Here is an 18029-nt window from a genome sequence, read left to right on the forward strand (position 1 = left end):
AGTTGGCAGCCCAGTCTTGGGAGATAAATTAGCTTATGATTTGTTGATCTTGTCACCTAATGGTATAATGCTTTGTCCATACTTAAATCACTTGCGTGGACGCTTACTAAAATCCGACTACTGAAAAGTAACTCGATTTGTTAACCTGTATCATGTTAACAAATTAGTTGTCTGTGCACTACGTCACCTTAGCCTTGAGGTGACTTGCATTGCACGCATGCATAGACGCAGTTAGTTGGTGCATAGTTCCACTTAATTAACATACTTCGTTCTGGTAGAGTAACTAGCCAGGATGGGCATTAAATTGCTGTTTTGACCTTTATATATTTAGGGTTTAGAGTTTAGGCTTGCTCACTTTAGAGAACTAGTACCTAGTTATGCAGAAATCATAAAATATTAAGCTTTGAATCGTCAGGTTGTGAATATTGTATATTTTTTCTCCAAATTTGATACTTTGGTTTTAGTCATCAATTTTTACTATAGTGTACCATAAAATTTAAGAGAATTGTTATATGATAAGGGTATATTTGAAGAAAAATCTATATATTAGACTTCCGTATATTCGATCAAATCATGTGATTAAACATCCAAAGTTTGACCAAAACCGAGTTGCACGGTGGAAGAAAAGGTCTCAATGCTGGAGGCGTGCCCCCGGCCTCTGCATCATAATGATGCATGCAACCATCTTATTAAAAAGTCTCGAAGTAGCACAAAGTCGTGAAAGTATTACAGCTCGCAAGTGGAGTGAAAAGTGAAAAGAAAAGTACATGCTCAATATCACAACCGGTATGACACTGTAAAGGACAAGCTCCCTAGACTCATATCCTGTTATGCGACCGCCATCCGAACCGGTTGAATATAACACGTGCTACCATCTCCCACTGGTTGTACCAGTTACCAAAGGCTCCCTGGAGTCCGTAGAGTGAGTAAGGACCACGTACAGATCCATGCGGTAGCTCTGAAGATGACCTGCAAGAAAGTTAAAGTATGTCCGTTAAAGATCATATCATTCCTGCAATTCCATATAGCCCATATGAGCGCACATATTCCAATCCGAATACGAGCCGCAGTAATATGCTCAACCCCAGCTAACCACGTTCCAAACAACGATTCAATGTCAACTGGAGGAGTAATGTTAAAGGCTATATGGGTCGTTCTCCAAAGCAATTTGGCGAGTGAGCATTCTATGAATAAGTGTTGTATTGTTTCATCACGATCACAAAAACAACAACGTGAACTACCTACCACCGCCTCTTTATTAAATTATTTTTGGTGAGGATCACTTGCTTGTGAATGAACCACATAAATATTTTAATAGGCAAGGGAACCTTAACCTTCCAAATATGTAACGATCTCAAAATTGGGCCAGAATTAATCAGATCCATGTGAAAAGATTTCACCGTAAATACCCCATTTCTAGCTAACTTCCAGTGCGTCGAATCGGGTTGGTCGTATAATTGAACATCTATCAATCTCTGGACCAAGTGCATCCAGGCAGTCCATTGCTCACCAACTAACGCACGTCTGAGCTGAATATTGAAGGGAGTCGTTTGAAATATTGTGCCTACGTAATCCTCCTTACATTGCACGATGTTATAGAGAGCGGGATATTGTATGGCTAGGAGCGTCTCTCCTAACCACGTATCCTCCCAAAATCTTGTTCGCTATTCCATTGCCAACCAAGAATTTGACCCTACGAAAGAAACAATCTTTCGTTCGCATGAGTCCCTTCCAGAATGGCGAGTCAGTTGGTCTAACGCCGACCTGGGCGAGCGTTTTCGACTGTAAATACTTATTGGGTAGAATCTGTGCCCACATACCTTCGAAATAACTTGGAAGGGCCTTTTAATTTTCTATGGTGCGTTGCAGCTGTGTTTTTTTAGAGAATGTTGCAATTGTGTTTTCTTTAACACAGTACAATCACCGACGCTCATATATATATATATATATATATATATATATATATATATATATATATATATGCACATATACTCACTTCTATGAACACACGGACTCACACTCTATCCTTACTAGTTGACTGCCTGTGCGTTGTCACGGTCTCTTCAAAAATTTCTTGTTGCATAGTATACAAACATAATGCTATAAAGAAACGCGTGTATCGGAAAGATAGCCACATCCCCTCCCCCCCCCCCCCCCCCCCCAAAAAAAAGATAGCCACATACCATTTCAAAAACAAAAATCAACTTCGGTTGGTCATACTCATAGAAAGTTGTAATCCAACTAATTAGTTTTTATTAACTAATATCTACTTGAACCGTTTTAAGATTTTTCTTTTTGAGGAAACACACCCAACACTGCATTTTCATTGATAGGGTAGGGTAGAGAAAACCAATCAAAGTTTAATACAGAAAGTCGCTAGGTCGTTCACTATAATTTCTTTTACCTCTGGTGTTCTTTATACTGCCATGATTAAAGATCAGTAGAGTGGAAGTTTCTAAAAAAAGCTTTACATAAAAATGAAGCTATGATTAAAGATAAAGTGCGCCGGCCCCTCTGCCAGGGTCGATGGTGTATGCTTGTTCTGCTTCGGTGAGCATCAGGTGATGTGTGCTCTGCGTTCAGAGCCTGCTCTATTTCAATGGTTTTTTGGAAGACAATACTCAGGGTGAAGCTGGCAGTATTGAAGGTCCTCTTATTTCTTTCCAAGGCATCCACCAATGAAGTAGAGTGTGTTGGAAATATGAGCAATTAATCATAAGATTTTATTAACAAAAACAGTAGATAAAATATGACTATTATAACAGAGATAAGACAAGTCATGCAATTCGAAAGAGGGCATGCAAATGGCATCTGAAGTAGTGAATATGAACAGAACATATGTAAAACATAAGCTATAAAAAGAAACTATAGCAGGATCTTAAACGGAAAGAACATGAAGACGTACAGAGCGGCGGCAGAAGCATTGGTCTAGGGGTCGACGTCCTTGCCGGCCATATCGTCAAAGAGGTTGTCGACGTTAGAGAAGAAGTCGTCATTTGGGAAGTGGTCGTCGGCGTCCGTGGGTTCCGTGATGAAGAAGTCAGTACTCGTGCAGAGCGCCCCCCAAAATCTTACCACCCTTCTCCCGTACATGACTCGAAATGGCGGGGTTTCGGAGGCCTACCGTCCCGACCTGCGGTGCACACTCCAAAGCCGGGATGAGGAAGAACCTTGCAGTAGCTCATAGCTTGGAACTCGGTGACGAGAGGAAGATAATGTTCTGGTGTGTCTCTCTGGAGAAGAGCGACCTCTCTTTTATAGGCAGCTGAAGGGATGCACCATTCACATTCAATCTTCACTATAGCAATAATCTTTTTAGCTTCCGTGTGGCCTTTCGTATACTAGTCGTGCACAGAAAAAATTTAGACAACGGCTCGGCTCATTCCCGTAACCCGCAGTGCGGTGGCGACGAAGGAGGATCGCACGTGAATGTCTCTCTTGTTCTCATGCTCATACATGTGAAGAAACAGCAACTCCTACCAAACGAGCAATGTGGGACTAAACTTTAGTCACACCCTTTACCTTACACGAATGGGCTAAATGGGCCTCTAGGATTTATGAAGAGTTCTGAAAATACTATTGGACTGCCCTAAAATAGACTAAATTTCAGTATAGTGTAGACCAATCTTGCTTGCGCTGCTTGTTAGAGAGGGTTTTACTTAGTCGCCGCCTGGCCGGGCACCACCAGTTCAGCAGGGATTTCGTGCACGCAGAAGGAATTGCTTGAGCTGCTTGTTGGCTGGCTGGTGTGGCATTTTTCGTGGCATAAATACAAAGAAATACTCACTCCATCCCATATTAACTATGGCTTATGCTTGTTTAAGCGACAGTTAATATGGAACCGAGGGAGTATGGGAGGTACACTGATTGGGCTTTTTAATGTCATTCTTGCAATGAAGAATCTTCATCATTTTTTTATAGAAAAACTTTGATTTATTCATCAACTGTCAAGATAGTGCAAAGAACATCTGAAGTAAAAATTACATCCAAAACTAAGAATCTTCGTCTGTAAACTAGATACTTATTTTCATCCATAAATTGAAATTCGGAACTTGCCGAAGTCCCAAGTAGTCAGTGCTCAATGTTTTAAGAACATGGATCATAATCTGAGCACTCAGCTTCATGCTTTAAAATGGTATAACCATGGGGTTGAAAAAAATAGAGATGCTTATTTTTATGCCTTTTTACCAACATGTCAGAAGTATAGACTAAAATGGTTAACAATTAACGATTTTGAACTACAAATATTTCCTTTTCCTTGCCCGGGTTTGCCATTTATTTTCTTATTTTGAGGTTCCAAAAAGAAATACTATGCATAGCTGAAGCACTAGGGTAATTTTTAAAATATGATTATTTTTACAAAATTTCAAAACTATGGTTCCTATTTAGTAAATTTTAAATCTATGCACCTATCGTCCTCTGTTGGGCTGAAGAGGTCCCCTTTGTCCCCGCGTGGGCCGAAGATGCCTTTTTTCGTCTTCGTTTGGACCGAAGAGCTCTCTTCGTTCATACAATGGCCAAAGAGTAAGTTTTCCTTCAGCACTTACAATGCCCCCACACAAAAAACACATCCCCTTTAATCTGGAGCTCTTCATGTCAAACCCTGACGTCAACTGGACTATATCGATGAAAAAAAATCGGGCTACCACGCCGCCCACACGGCCATGGCCACCGGGCAGCACCAAGCCACGGGCTCTACACATGAGCACCGTGCGACCACCACGAGGACCGTCGTCCCGGCATCCAAGACCTTGACACCACCTCACCTAGATCTGCCGCTACCCCAACCAAAGAGACGAGCGGAAAGGTCCCGCCTTTCACACCCCTGGGCAGCCCTAAGCGCCGAGATCCAAAAGGCCGGCCAAACCGGCCTCCATCAACCTGTCCTGCAGTACCGGGCGCGAGACGTGCTCTGTCCTGCGGCACCATGGGCAAGACGAGCTTGGTCCTGCTGCACTATGGCGAGATGAGTTTGGTCCTGCTACACCGTGTGCGCGACGAGGTCGGTCCTGCCGCACCGGGCGCGAGACGAGCGATGGACCGTAGCTGGTAGAAGTACAACCCTTCAACGAAGTAACGAACGAACTATGAGGAGAAGAAGCGAAGGCCGACACAAGACTACTACGGACGAACTAACGCCGGAACATGCCAGCTGCTGCCGCAGTCGACCTGCCAAGCCACCGTGGAGCCACCCATGGCCGGGACAGCAGCCATGCTGGGCCACCGCCGAACCCGCGCCGCTCGGCGAGCTGAAAGCGTGAGAGACGTCGGGCACACACAACCACCAGCACGGCCGGCCGCCGCAACCACCAACTGACCCCCGTCGGGGGGCCAGTACCAGGCCGCCGGCGACCAGCCTAACCATCACACCGGACCCCCACCAGCGCCCACGGCCATCGGAGGCGGCCGGCCCACGCCGCCACAGCCCGTGCCTCCCGCGAAACAGCGGCCGGAGGAGAAGCCCCGTCCCAGATCAGATCTGGCCGCCCCTCACCACCACCTCGAGCACACCCCGCCCCACAGAACACCGCCGACCCTCCCACACCACGAGCAAGACCCACCCCACCGCCAAGGAAGCCCAGATGCCGTGCCGCCCCGCGCCTCCATGCAGGGACGCCGGCCCGCGCCGATCTCCGCCGCTCCAGGGAGAGAAGAGGCCGCGCCGCCGCCAGCACCTACCGGGCTTTGCCGGCGGCGGCGGGGGGTGGGGGGGGGGAGGGGAGGAGGAGGCCTAGAGGCCGGTGGCGGGTGTGTCCCCTCGTTCGCTCACGGGAGCGACGCGAGGGGAAGGGGTTGTCTTCGAGCTTTGACTTGGCCCTTCATCTTATCTTTAGAATGCGTTCAACAATGTTTTTGGATGGTATAAAACGTTTTTTCTACCTAAGATTTTCGTTTCAAAAGGTAGATCGAGGTGAAGCAACTATAATCATCCACGAAACTGACATAATACGTAAAACCTCCAACCTAGGTGACTGCTGGTCCCCATACATCTGAATGAACAAGCTCACGGGGTGCATGGGTGACATGAGAGGAATCACTAAAGGGTAATTGATGAACCTCCGCGCGTTGACACGCATCACAAAAACTAGACTCGATAAAGTGTGCGCAAGCAAATTTATTTGATCTAAGAACAGACTCGACGACGCTTTTGCTAGGATGTCCTAATCGCCGATGCCACACATCAAGGGAGAGCTTCGCGCTCAAGAGGGCTTGGCGACCGAAGATGCTGGACAAAGACTTGGAGCTTGGCACCAGGTAGAGACTACCACGGCATCTACCATGAAGAAGAACCGCCCTCGTTGCTTGGTCCTTCAGATAGAACAAATCAAAGTGAAGTTCAGCAGAGGCATCATTGTCTGAAGTTAATTTTTGAAATGATAAGAGATTCTAGCTAGCACGAGGAACATGCAAAACATTCGAAGGTAGAGAGGTCGGGAAGAGCCGGAAACAGCAGGTTGACCAACATGGGAAATAGACAGACCTGCACACCATTGGCGACTTGCACCTGATCCTTGCCGTTGTAGCGCTCCTGCATGCTGAGCCTATCGAGGTCGCTGGTCAGATGATCAGTTGCGCCTGACTCCAGGATCCAGTTCTGATCAACGGTGTAGGAGCCGCCGCCGGTGTTCGCCATGTTGCCGAAGCATTTGTGATGTTCTTCAGGCTATTATGCATGGTTAAAATGGTTGCGGCATCGCAGAGCATCATGCCCAAATTTCTGGCATACCTGACACTTGAGGTTACTCTTGCCGTTGCTGCGACCCCGACCTTGGCCGCCGGCCTGCCCTCCCTGACCGTTGCGTCCACCATGCTGGCCATCGGAATTGCGTGCAGCAGAGTTAGCGCAGGAGTTGTGGATTTCACCAGCCGAGGCTTGCTGTTCCATGCGAAGATTGGTACTGAGGAAGAAGCAATAAAAACTGTTGGGACTAGCGGTCTCCTCCCGAGCCGTGATCGACGCTACAAGGGGCTCGTATTCCAGGCCCAGCCCAGCAAACATGTAGCCGAGGATTTCGTCATCGCCGAGCAGCTTGCCGATGTACGCTACGGCGTCGGCCAGCCCCTTCACCTTGTGGAAGTACTCAGCGGTGGTAAGGTCCTTCAGGATGGACAGCTGGATGCGCATGTGCATAGGACGCGCCTTCTTTTGGGACGCGAACATGTCATGCAGCGCCATCCACACTGCAGCAGATGTGGTGAGGCGAGTCATCTGTTCGAGGATATCCTCAGACATGGATCCCAGTAATGCGATGAGCATGGTCTGGTCTTGCTGGTACCCGCGGAGGAAGAGAGGGTTGGCCTCCTTCGCATCAGCGCCTGTGCTGGTAGTGATGATGTGGGATGGCGCCTGCACGGTGCCCCATGCGAGCAGAGGGCAGGGACGACCTGCGTCTTCCAGAGGAGAAAATTATCTCTATTTAGACGAAGTGTGATCAGGTTCCCGAGTGAGGAGATCGAGACACGGGATCAAAGGAGGAGCTGGAGGCTATGGCGAGGACACCGGTGTTGCCGGAGACGAGGGTGCTATTGATGTTTGTCATGGCGGTGGCGTGGAGGGAAAGAAAGGATCTTAGCGCTCTATGATACCAAGTCAAGAATAATGTTTTTCTGTGATGAATTCATCCGGCCTCTGCTCAGATTTATATTCATCGCAAGGTACGGGATAAGTACATAAGTTGTTAGGCTAGATGTACAAGATACTAACCGGTGCTAACCATTTGCTATACGGGCTAACTACACAAGATCCTAACTTATACATCACGTTAGGATATGACTGAGTAACACAGCCACACCATGCCTTTGCTTTGTTTGCTTATGGTTATTTGTTTTTTCGAATAGGTAATCCTTGATGATGCTAGGAGTGCTGTTGACTTGTGGTCAAAGATGGGTACCTTGCATCATTGTTCTCCCGGTGTGATCTTTCAACAGCCATCAGAAACTCTTGTACCACTTCTTTGTTCTCTGGTTGATTTACTGGCGATGAAGGTAAGGCCATGCTAAAAATTATTAGGTTCAATAAGATGCAGCCGGTGGCTTTTAGCATGATAATTATGTGCTTTTACTTTATATCAGGGCTGCTTTGAGCTTCAGTTTGAGCTGTGCAAGCTTATCATAATGATATGGAAGCAAGAAAACTTACCCCTAGAAAAGTTATTCTCGATGTTATTTATCAATGGGCGCCTTAATCATGCATGCTGTCATCTCCCAATGGACCAGAAATTTGTTTCTTATGTGGTACAGCATCTTGGTGTTGACTGCGATAGTACGATATTTTGGAGAAACGGTTTCAAAGAAGATTATCCTTCTCTTACTATGTTTCTTCATCGGCTGTGGCCAGTTGATTTCTTTTCTCAATCATGTGAACACTTCTTTGGAAATCAATTTAGTTTTAATGCTAGTGTTGATGAGATTCATAAAGTTGCATCATCTCTGGTTTCTGAAGTAAGCTCTGTTACTTGCATTGCAGTAATGCAGTATGCATTGTCTTTTTGTTTTTTGATGCACTATGCATTGTTTGATTTTGCAGCGTCCTTCGAGTAATCAATCAACCTATTTGGCTGGCTGTATATACTATGATTTGTCAGAAAGACTTCTGTCAAGAGGACAAGTTCTCTAGGTAATCTGTTTCTCTCTCATCAATTTACCTTGGTGGAAAATCTCCAGTTATTATGAAATTTGCTTGACTGTGGATCTGCTCTATAGTTTAGCCTCCCTGTAATTAGAACATCCTTTGTTGTATTTTTGCAGGCCATTTCATATGGAAGAGAAGCCTTCCAATTTGCGCAAAAAGCTCCTGAAAAAGAAGTTCAAATTTAAATTGGGCAAGTCTATAAGTGGGGAAAGCCAATGTTCACTTGAAGCATGGGGACCAACGATGGTTGAAATCTGGCCAGATTGCACCAGGCCAAGCAGCATGAGAGATTCTTTCCTTACCCCATGGAATGTACTTATATGCTATTTCGAGGGCATATTACAGGTATGGCAATTTTTTGGTATGCGTTAATTTCAGTACCAGCAAAATGATTGAAGGAGTCGGTGGAATATGTGTACTACCATAGCCATCTATCACATGGTAACATTAGTCCAACCTACCTATGAGTGATGTCTCATGTTGACACTGCTCTGGCTGTTGGCAGTACCGCAATCATTTTGATAGTGTAAAACCTGATCTCAAGCACACATTCTCATATTATTCATATTTTTTCACGATGTACTCAGGTTGTTGTGATGCATGAATTGGTTGGCGATGGTGTTGAAGCAGAAGTTTTATTACGGACAGGAAAGGAGATATCATGTTTCCAAGGATTACCAATTTTTGCTGTTGTCTTTACATTGGAGTTAGGTACATACATCTGTTGATGATCTATCTATTACTTCATTGTCTTTTTGTTCATATGTCCATTATGTGTCATGTTTTAGGTCAACTGTACCGCAAGAGATAGCTATGTGATGCCGCTGAGGGTGAGCTTAAACATGTTAAGGACCTCCTTGCAGAAAATCATGAATTCATTGCATGCAAGACATGCAAGTTGACTCTAGAGATATCAGTTGATGTGCAAGCTAGAGATCTCTTTTGGGATCTCTTTGAGAAAGACTTGCAGAAACAGTCAACAGACAATTCGTATAGTGCTTTAGGTATGTACCAATCTGCCGTGGAGAAATTGAATAACTCTGGTTTGGATTTTTCTCCTAGATCCCGTGATAAACTTAATACTAGTTGTATCTTGTGCAGCAAAGGTTGTATTGCAGAAACCAAGCGTGAAGCTTGTAATCATGAGAAAGAACCTATAGCAGCCAAGGATGGAGTGTTACCTCCATGTACTCCATGTTTGTTGTTCAGTCTGGTACCTATTGACAAATACGGTGAACTTGTGGGATTAAAATCTCAAAGGAAAAACTTGAAGAGTGTCAAAAGTGCTCCACCATTGGATGTTAAAGTTGAGGGCATCTAGAACTTCATCACGTTTAGCTAAAGAAAACAATGTGGCAGCTCATGCAAAGACTAGAACCACCCGATCTAGTAAGCGAACTGCACATGTGAAAAGTGAAAAAGACTTAGGTGAACTGAATAGCAAAAATGACACATCTTGGAGCAACGAATTATCCACATATGGTTTAGTCTGTGGGAAGCTAAACTGTTCTCTTGATGGTGTTGACCGCAATGGAGATGACCTATGCAATATGTTTGGATGTTGGAGCTTCTTTTTTGTTAATTCAGTCAGTTTTGAGTGCATTGAGAATATACTGCAGTTCAGAGAACGCCGACGCCTTTTTTTATCGCTTCTATTAAAAATAGGTATTGTTTTTGTTCATGTTCTATTAACGTCTCAAATCAATATGTGTTATACTGCAGTTAAGAGAGACACAATTGAGGGTTTCACATGGCTATGGAGGCTAAGGGACCTCATTGTTTGGTGACATTGTGCTTCCATGTCAAAACACAAGTGTAGCGAGCTCAGCTATTAGTCCACGAACGCAGTCGATGGAGCTAGGAAAGTGTGACGTGCCACAACTCTGCCAGTGAAACAAATAGTAGTCTAAGTCACGCAAGTTGTGCAAGTAGGAATTGCGTGAAAGCTCTCATAACATAAATATAACACTCCATATTTCTACGTATGATACTTGGAAACTGTATGGGTCCTTTAGCTTAAGTAATTTGATCTAATTTCTTCTGTGATTGAGCTACCTGTTGGTTATTACTACTTAGTTAAGTTTCTTAATTCTTTCATATTGTTTAATCCTGATGTGTTGCCTATTGCAGTAAGAACCTTGGGAGCTCAGGGTGGAAAACATGGAACTCATGAAGTTCATAGTATCTACTGGCAGTGCATATCACTGTTGTATTTTAGATCTCTTCCTCCAGGTTGTTATAGAGCCTATGGGCCTTATTTAATTCAACTGATCATGAATGAAAATACTGGTGATTTTCTTTCTTTAGAGCTCGCAGACATACTATGTAGTATGAGTTCCTTTTTGCTGAATGGTTTCCCTTCAGAACAGTCAAGGTTTTTCTCATGAACTCCCAGTTGTGCATTTCACATGCAGAACATTCTGACTAGCATTTCACGACCCTTGCTAGAACTGTCATAATTTCATCACTATCTGCAGGGATGGTTGCTGCAACTTCTGTAGTGTACAAATGTCTGATGTTGTGTCGTGGTTGCTGAAAGCTTTTGTGTTATCTAGAGAGAGTCCTTCACTTCTCTAGGAGGTGTGTGATATCCTTCAGTCACGTGCTCTTGTAATTTTAAATGGTTAGTGCATATATCTATTCTACCTTTTTGTGAGGTACTGCTGAAGTAAGCCTATTTTTTTCCTTTTGTGGCTCCTATGTTGAAATGCAACTTCCATGTAGCAGGTTTGCAGGCTACTTACATGCATATTCTTACTATCAACAATTGATTCTACGATTCAATTACCTTTGTATTCCAAGGGATCTCTCTCTTTGAATCATTGGGCCGCATACTTCCACCTAACTTCTATCGGAACATATCTCGATTGCCATTGCAAGCTTACAAGCATTGCCCAGAAAAAACAAAATGAAGGTTTGTACCATTCGAAGTTCACACCCGATTTAAAATAGCAGCACTCTTCATTTTTCTAACAATTTCCCCTTTGCGTTTTTAGGGTGCTACTGGAGATTTCACAGACAAGACAGGTGAGGTTCAAAAGTTTCTAAGGTTTAAACTTTTAAATATTTAATTTGCTGATTTACTGTTTTATATGTTGTATGTACATGCATGCATAATTAAACCACAATTTCTATATTAGGTTTTCGTCAGCAGACATGGGACATCTTGAAAAGCATGTAACCGAATTCTTCCATGAACTTCCTGATGTACCAATTGTGTGTCTTAGTATGCTTGGAGGTGATATTGTCAATGTTCTTGGGGAAACACTTCTTCTGCCTTACCCCTTTCCTGCTTGGATGTTGATATCAAGGTTTGATTCAACAAACAAGCCTGCCACGAGGCTTCAGGTGTGTAAATTTCCTGTTGTGATTGCATACTGTACTATAAGTTGATATTGGGTCTCTTGCACCTTTTATTCACATGTTTATTGTTTGACAAGAAGAGAATGGAGACGCTCCTATCAAAGAACTGGATAATCCAACTAGAACATCAGAGAAGAAATGGAAGTGCCCTTGGAGCTACACTATAATAGACTGTGTGGCTCCAACTTACAAAAAGCTACTCGGAGGGTAACTTTAGATCCCTCTCTGGTGCGACACACATTCCAAAGGATGCACAAGCAAACGCCATAAGGCGGTGGTCAGATAGAATGAAGCTCAATGATGACCGTAATTAGATATTCGAGTAAGATTCTTTTGTCTGTTAAGCATAAAGCTGTAAATATTTACAACTATACTCTAGATATCTTGCTCGATACATTACTGAAAATTTGTCTTGTCATGATAAGGTTATGTTTTAATAATCAGTATTCCTTTGTTCTGATACCTTGTTCATCGTTTTGAACAGAAACATTGAAGAATTGTGGCTAGGACCCTGGAAATGCCTTCTCCTGAGCCACCAATTAGCTGACCAACACAACGAGGCAGTTCTGGAAAATCTTATCACTGGTCTAGATTCAAAATATAGAAGGGGAGCCTTGGCGCAGTGGTAAAGCTGCTGCCTTGTGACCAAGAGGTCACGGGTTCAAGTCCTGGAAACAGCCTCTTACAAAAATGTAGGGAAAGGCTGCGTACTATAGACCCAAAGTGGTCGGACCCTTCCCCGGACCCTGCGCAAGCGGGAGCTACATGCACCGGGCTGCCTTTTTTTTGGTCTAGATTCAAAATATAAACTTGAAGTAGATCCAGCACTCATCAAGGTCATCCTGGCGGGGTTGCATCAGTGGATGAATTGAAAGAATGTGTTTCTCGACTTATATCATATAAAAGTTACTTTGGCAGGGGAGGGTGTTGCGGAAGAGATAGACTTAGAACCTTCTCTTGCCAGATTAATGCTGAAGCTCTGGTGACTTTTGAGCATTTATGCAATGGTATATTGGATGAGCTATCTGAGCCAGTTGATAGAAATCCTGTCATTTTAGTCATGGATACTGATGTGCAGGTAAGCAACATGATATCCTTATTGTCGTCTATTTCTTATGTTATTGGAAAGGTGTTTTTAGCTATGCGTTATAAGTTTTGATGGATGTTCTGCTTTACTGATTAGCTGCTGGAAGGGATAATTATCGTGAATGTTGTGTCATCTGCATCTAGCCTCACGTGCTCTAATGTAATTCCTTTTTGTGATAAATAATTAAAAAATGGATGAGAGTAACACTGTAAGGAAACAACCTCTTACAAAAATGTAGGGAAAGGCTGCGTACTATAGACCCAAAGTGGTCGGACCCTTCTCCGGACCCTGCGCAAGCGGGAGCTACATGCACCGGGCTGCCCTTTTTTTGGGTCTAGATTCAAAATATAAACTTGAAGTAGATCCAGCACTCATCAAGGTCATCCTGGCGGGGTTGCATCAGTGGATGAATTGAAAGAATGTGTTTCTCGACTTATATCATATAAAAGTTACTTTGGCAGGGGAGGGTGTTGCGGAAGAGATAGACTTAGAACCTTCTCTTGCCAGATTAATGCTGAAGCTCTGGTGACTTTTGAGCATTTATGCAATGGTATATTGGATGAGCTATCTGAGCCAGTTGATAGAAATCCTGTCATTTTAGTCCTGGATACTGATGTGCAGGTAAGCAACATGATATCCTTATTGTCGTCTATTTCTTATGTTATTGGAAAGGTGTTTTTAGCTATGCGTTATAAGTTTTGATGGATGTTCTGCTTTACTGATTAGCTGCTGGAAGGGATAATTATCGTGAATGTTGTGTCATCTGCATCTAGCCTCACGTGCTCTAATGTAATTCCTTTTTGTGATAAATAATTAAAAAATGGATGAGAGTAACACTGTAAGGAAACAGCCTCTTACAAAAATGTAGGGAAAGGCTGCGTACTATAGACCCAAAGTGGTCGGACCCTTCCCCGGACCCTGCGCAAGCGGGAGCTACATGCACCGGGCTGCCCTTTTTTTGGGTCTAGATTCAAAATATAAACTTGAAGTAGATCCAGCACTCATCAAGGTCATCCTGGCGGGGTTGCATCAGTGGATGAATTGAAAGAATGTGTTTCTCGACTTATATCATATAAAAGTTACTTTGGCAGGGGAGGGTGTTGCGGAAGAGATAGACTTAGAACCTTCTCTTGCCAGATTAATGCTGAAGCTCTGGTGACTTTTGAGCATTTATGCAATGGTATATTGGATGAGCTATCTGAGCCAGTTGATAGAAATCCTGTCATTTTAGTCCTGGATACTGATGTGCAGGTAAGCAACATGATATCCTTATTGTCGTCTATTTCTTATGTTATTGGAAAGGTGTTTTTAGCTATGCGTTATAAGTTTTGATGGATGTTCTGCTTTACTGATTAGCTGCTGGAAGGGATAATTATCGTGAATGTTGTGTCATCTGCATCTAGCCTCACGTGCTCTAATGTAATTCCTTTTTGTGATAAATAATTAAAAAATGGATGAGAGTAACACTGTAAGGAAACAGCCTCTTACAAAAATGTAGGGAAAGGCTGCGTACTATAGACCCAAAGTGGTCGGACCCTTCCCCGGACCCTGCGCAAGCGGGAGCTACATGCACCGGGCTGCCCTTTTTTTGGGTCTAGATTCAAAATATAAACTTGAAGTAGATCCAGCACTCATCAAGGTCATCCTGGCGGGGTTGCATCAGTGGATGAATTGAAAGAATGTGTTTCTCGACTTATATCATATAAAAGTTACTTTGGCAGGGGAGGGTGTTGCGGAAGAGATAGACTTAGAACCTTCTCTTGCCAGATTAATGCTGAAGCTCTGGTGACTTTTGAGCATTTATGCAATGGTATATTGGATGAGCTATCTGAGCCAGTTGATAGAAATCCTGTCATTTTAGTCCTGGATACTGATGTGCAGGTAAGCAACATGATATCCTTATTGTCGTCTATTTCTTATGTTATTGGAAAGGTGTTTTTAGCTATGCGTTATAAGTTTTGATGGATGTTCTGCTTTACTGATTAGCTGCTGGAAGGGATAATTATCGTGAATGTTGTGTCATCTGCATCTAGCCTCACGTGCTCTAATGTAATTCCTTTTTGTGATAAATAATTAAAAAATGGATGAGAGTAACACTGTAAGGCTAAAATCTTCCACAGGTGAAGTTTAGTCATCCTCATGATTTTGCTTGGCTACAACCCCATACCGTCTGCTTGAAGTTTCCGCACCATTCTCAAAAGGATAGGTTGTACTGCTAATTTTCTTGTATTGTCTAGCAATATTGTCAATAGCAGCTTTTTATGATACCCATCATATATCTTTTTTCTCCTCTACATAAAATGGCTGAATGCAGATGCTTCCTTGGGAGAACTTGCCTGCTTTAAGGAATCAAGAAATATACAGCATGCCATCAATGAGAAGCATCTTTCTGGCATTGACTAGAAGCACTAATCGTCAGAAAGATGCCAGTGCCATGGCCTCTCCTTTTCCTGTTATTGACCCTTTCAATGCATTTTATCTGTTGAATTCTAGTGGTGATTTGATCAACACAGAAGAAGAATTTTATCAGCCGTTTAGACACTAGGTGTGGAAGGTAACGATGATCTGCTTAATCTTGCTCAAACAACCTTTTTCTCACCATGTATATTGCAAAAGAAGAATTCTACTACATGTGTTGTATAAATAGATATGTGGTTTGGCATGCAGAAGTGCTAACCTTACTGCTCTCTTTACACTCTAGAAATGATAAATATAAATGGCTTTTGGTGTGGCCTCCATCTCAGTGTATTGTCTGTTTTCATTTCTTAGACCATTAGACGTGTATTAAGTTAACATGTTACTCCTGCTAAAAGCTTTAACATCTGTCACGAGTAAATAGGCTATGAGTCCAAGAACGAGGCAAGATTGTTAAAGGATAAATTTGTATTATTCTTAAAACAATCAGCAGATTATAATTGTGATGCATCGATGGCATGCAGGGAAATGCTAGGATGCTCCAACAGCTGAAGAACTCGTCTTGGCCCTGAGGAATCATGATCTTTTTCTCTACTTTGGACATGGAAGTGGTAATGCACTATGGATATAAGTATTGCAAGTTTTGTCATTTTATTCACTTTTGCGTGCTGTGCTTGTGTCGGAGTCGTTTGAACTTCGACAGCTTCAGCCTTTGAAGCTATCTAAATGTAGTGCACTACTACCATGATATCCACCTTACAGGATACAAATAGCAGTTGCTAAAAAACAGTCTGGTACCTGATTGTCCATTACAATCTGCTTTATTGAAGCTTCCACGGGAACATTAACTAGATGGCACCATAATTTTAGGCTATATAACTTATCACTTGTAGTAGTAGCGGCATAATGTATCAGTAGACACTAGTGCTTGTGATGCTAGTGCCAACTAATTAATGTCTCAAGTTGATGCTATTACTGTCTAGGAAGGAATATGTACTCCAACCACTACGAAGTGTCTGGAAAAAATGTTGCAGGAAGTCAGTATGTCTCTGGAAAGGAAGTTGAGAAGTTAGATAACTGCGCAGCTGCTCTTCTTATGGGTTGCAGCAGTGGGACACTTCATTGCAAAGGAGGTTATGCTCCTCAAGGGGCACCTTTGTCTTATTTATTTGCTGGGTCTCCTTGCGTCATTGCTCTCCAGGACGTCTCATATAAAGATTTCGATCGATTTAGTAAAGCATTGCTCAATTTCCTCAACGACCTGGCTGAGCCACGGCACTGACACGACGAAGTCGCCAAGGTTGAAGCTCCTTACACGGCGGAGGTTAGACGGGGACACGCCCGTGATGATATGTGTCTCCGCGGCACGGCCGTCGTGCTTGGCAAGGTCGAGCACGGTGGTGACACCGGTGACGATGCCGAGCTAGCCACCATCGTTGCACGCTGAGCCGACCACCTGGCCGGGGCGCAGGTGGCTCCTGTCAACCACCCTGAAATCACCGGCGTTCTTGTACACGATGGCGTTGTCGGCGAGGAGTAGCTTGAAGGTGTCGACGTCCGCAGAGTCGTGGTCGGCGTCGGCGATGACAAGGCCATGGTGGAGGAGCGTGTGCCTGAAGCTCACGACGTCTAGCAAGTCAACATCGTGGGATGCGGCGGCGGCCATCCTATCTTAGCTGACTTTTGTTTCCGGCCGGCGAGAGCACGCAGATTGCTTGTTGAATTGATTGATTGCGAGGGGCTCACGGTGGTGCTGCAAGCTAAGCTAGGGGGTGGTGCATATATATAGGCTAATACTCCCTCCGTTCCTAAATATAAGTCTTTGTAGAGATTCCACTATGAACGACATACAGTTGTACATAGATGCATTTTAAGTGTGGATTCATTCATTTTGCTCCGTATGTAGTCCACCTAGTGAAATCTCTACAAAGACTTACATTTAGGAACGGAGGGAGTAATAGGCACCGGCCGGCAGCTGTCTGATCGAGTAGGATTAGAATTCCTGTGCTACTCGGTCCTCTCTTGTGCATAATCGGAGTCTACGATATGGTAACTAACTTGGGGGTGACGGACGGATTCCTTTCCTCTCCTCTCCTGTCTATGTCTAGTACCATGAACTGCCGCTGTTCCTTTTTCTGGTAAATAATGCTCATGGCTAAGTTTGGGCATATATACGAGTTTGATTTGGACTCTTATGACCAGCAAACTCTATATTTTTACTCGGTAGTACTCCCTCTGTAAATTAATATAAAAGCGTTTAGATCACTAAAATAGTGATCTAAACGCTTTTATATTAGTTTATGGGGGAGTACATAATTAAGGTTTTGTGCATGGGCAAAATTTTCCATGTTACAGAACTATGCGCAGAAAAACACTATATTTTACAGTTGGCATGGGAAAAAAGAAAATGCCAATTAAATTGCAAACATGAATTTTAATTGCCATGGGCATCTAAATTTGGCAGGCAATTTTTTTCCATGCTAAACTATGCACCAAAAAATTCTATATTTTAGTTGGCATGGCAAAAACAAA

The sequence above is a fragment of the Triticum aestivum genome, chromosome 2B, assembly GCF_018294505.1.
Source record: "Triticum aestivum cultivar Chinese Spring chromosome 2B, IWGSC CS RefSeq v2.1, whole genome shotgun sequence".
Lineage (NCBI taxonomy): Eukaryota > Viridiplantae > Streptophyta > Magnoliopsida > Poales > Poaceae > Triticum > Triticum aestivum.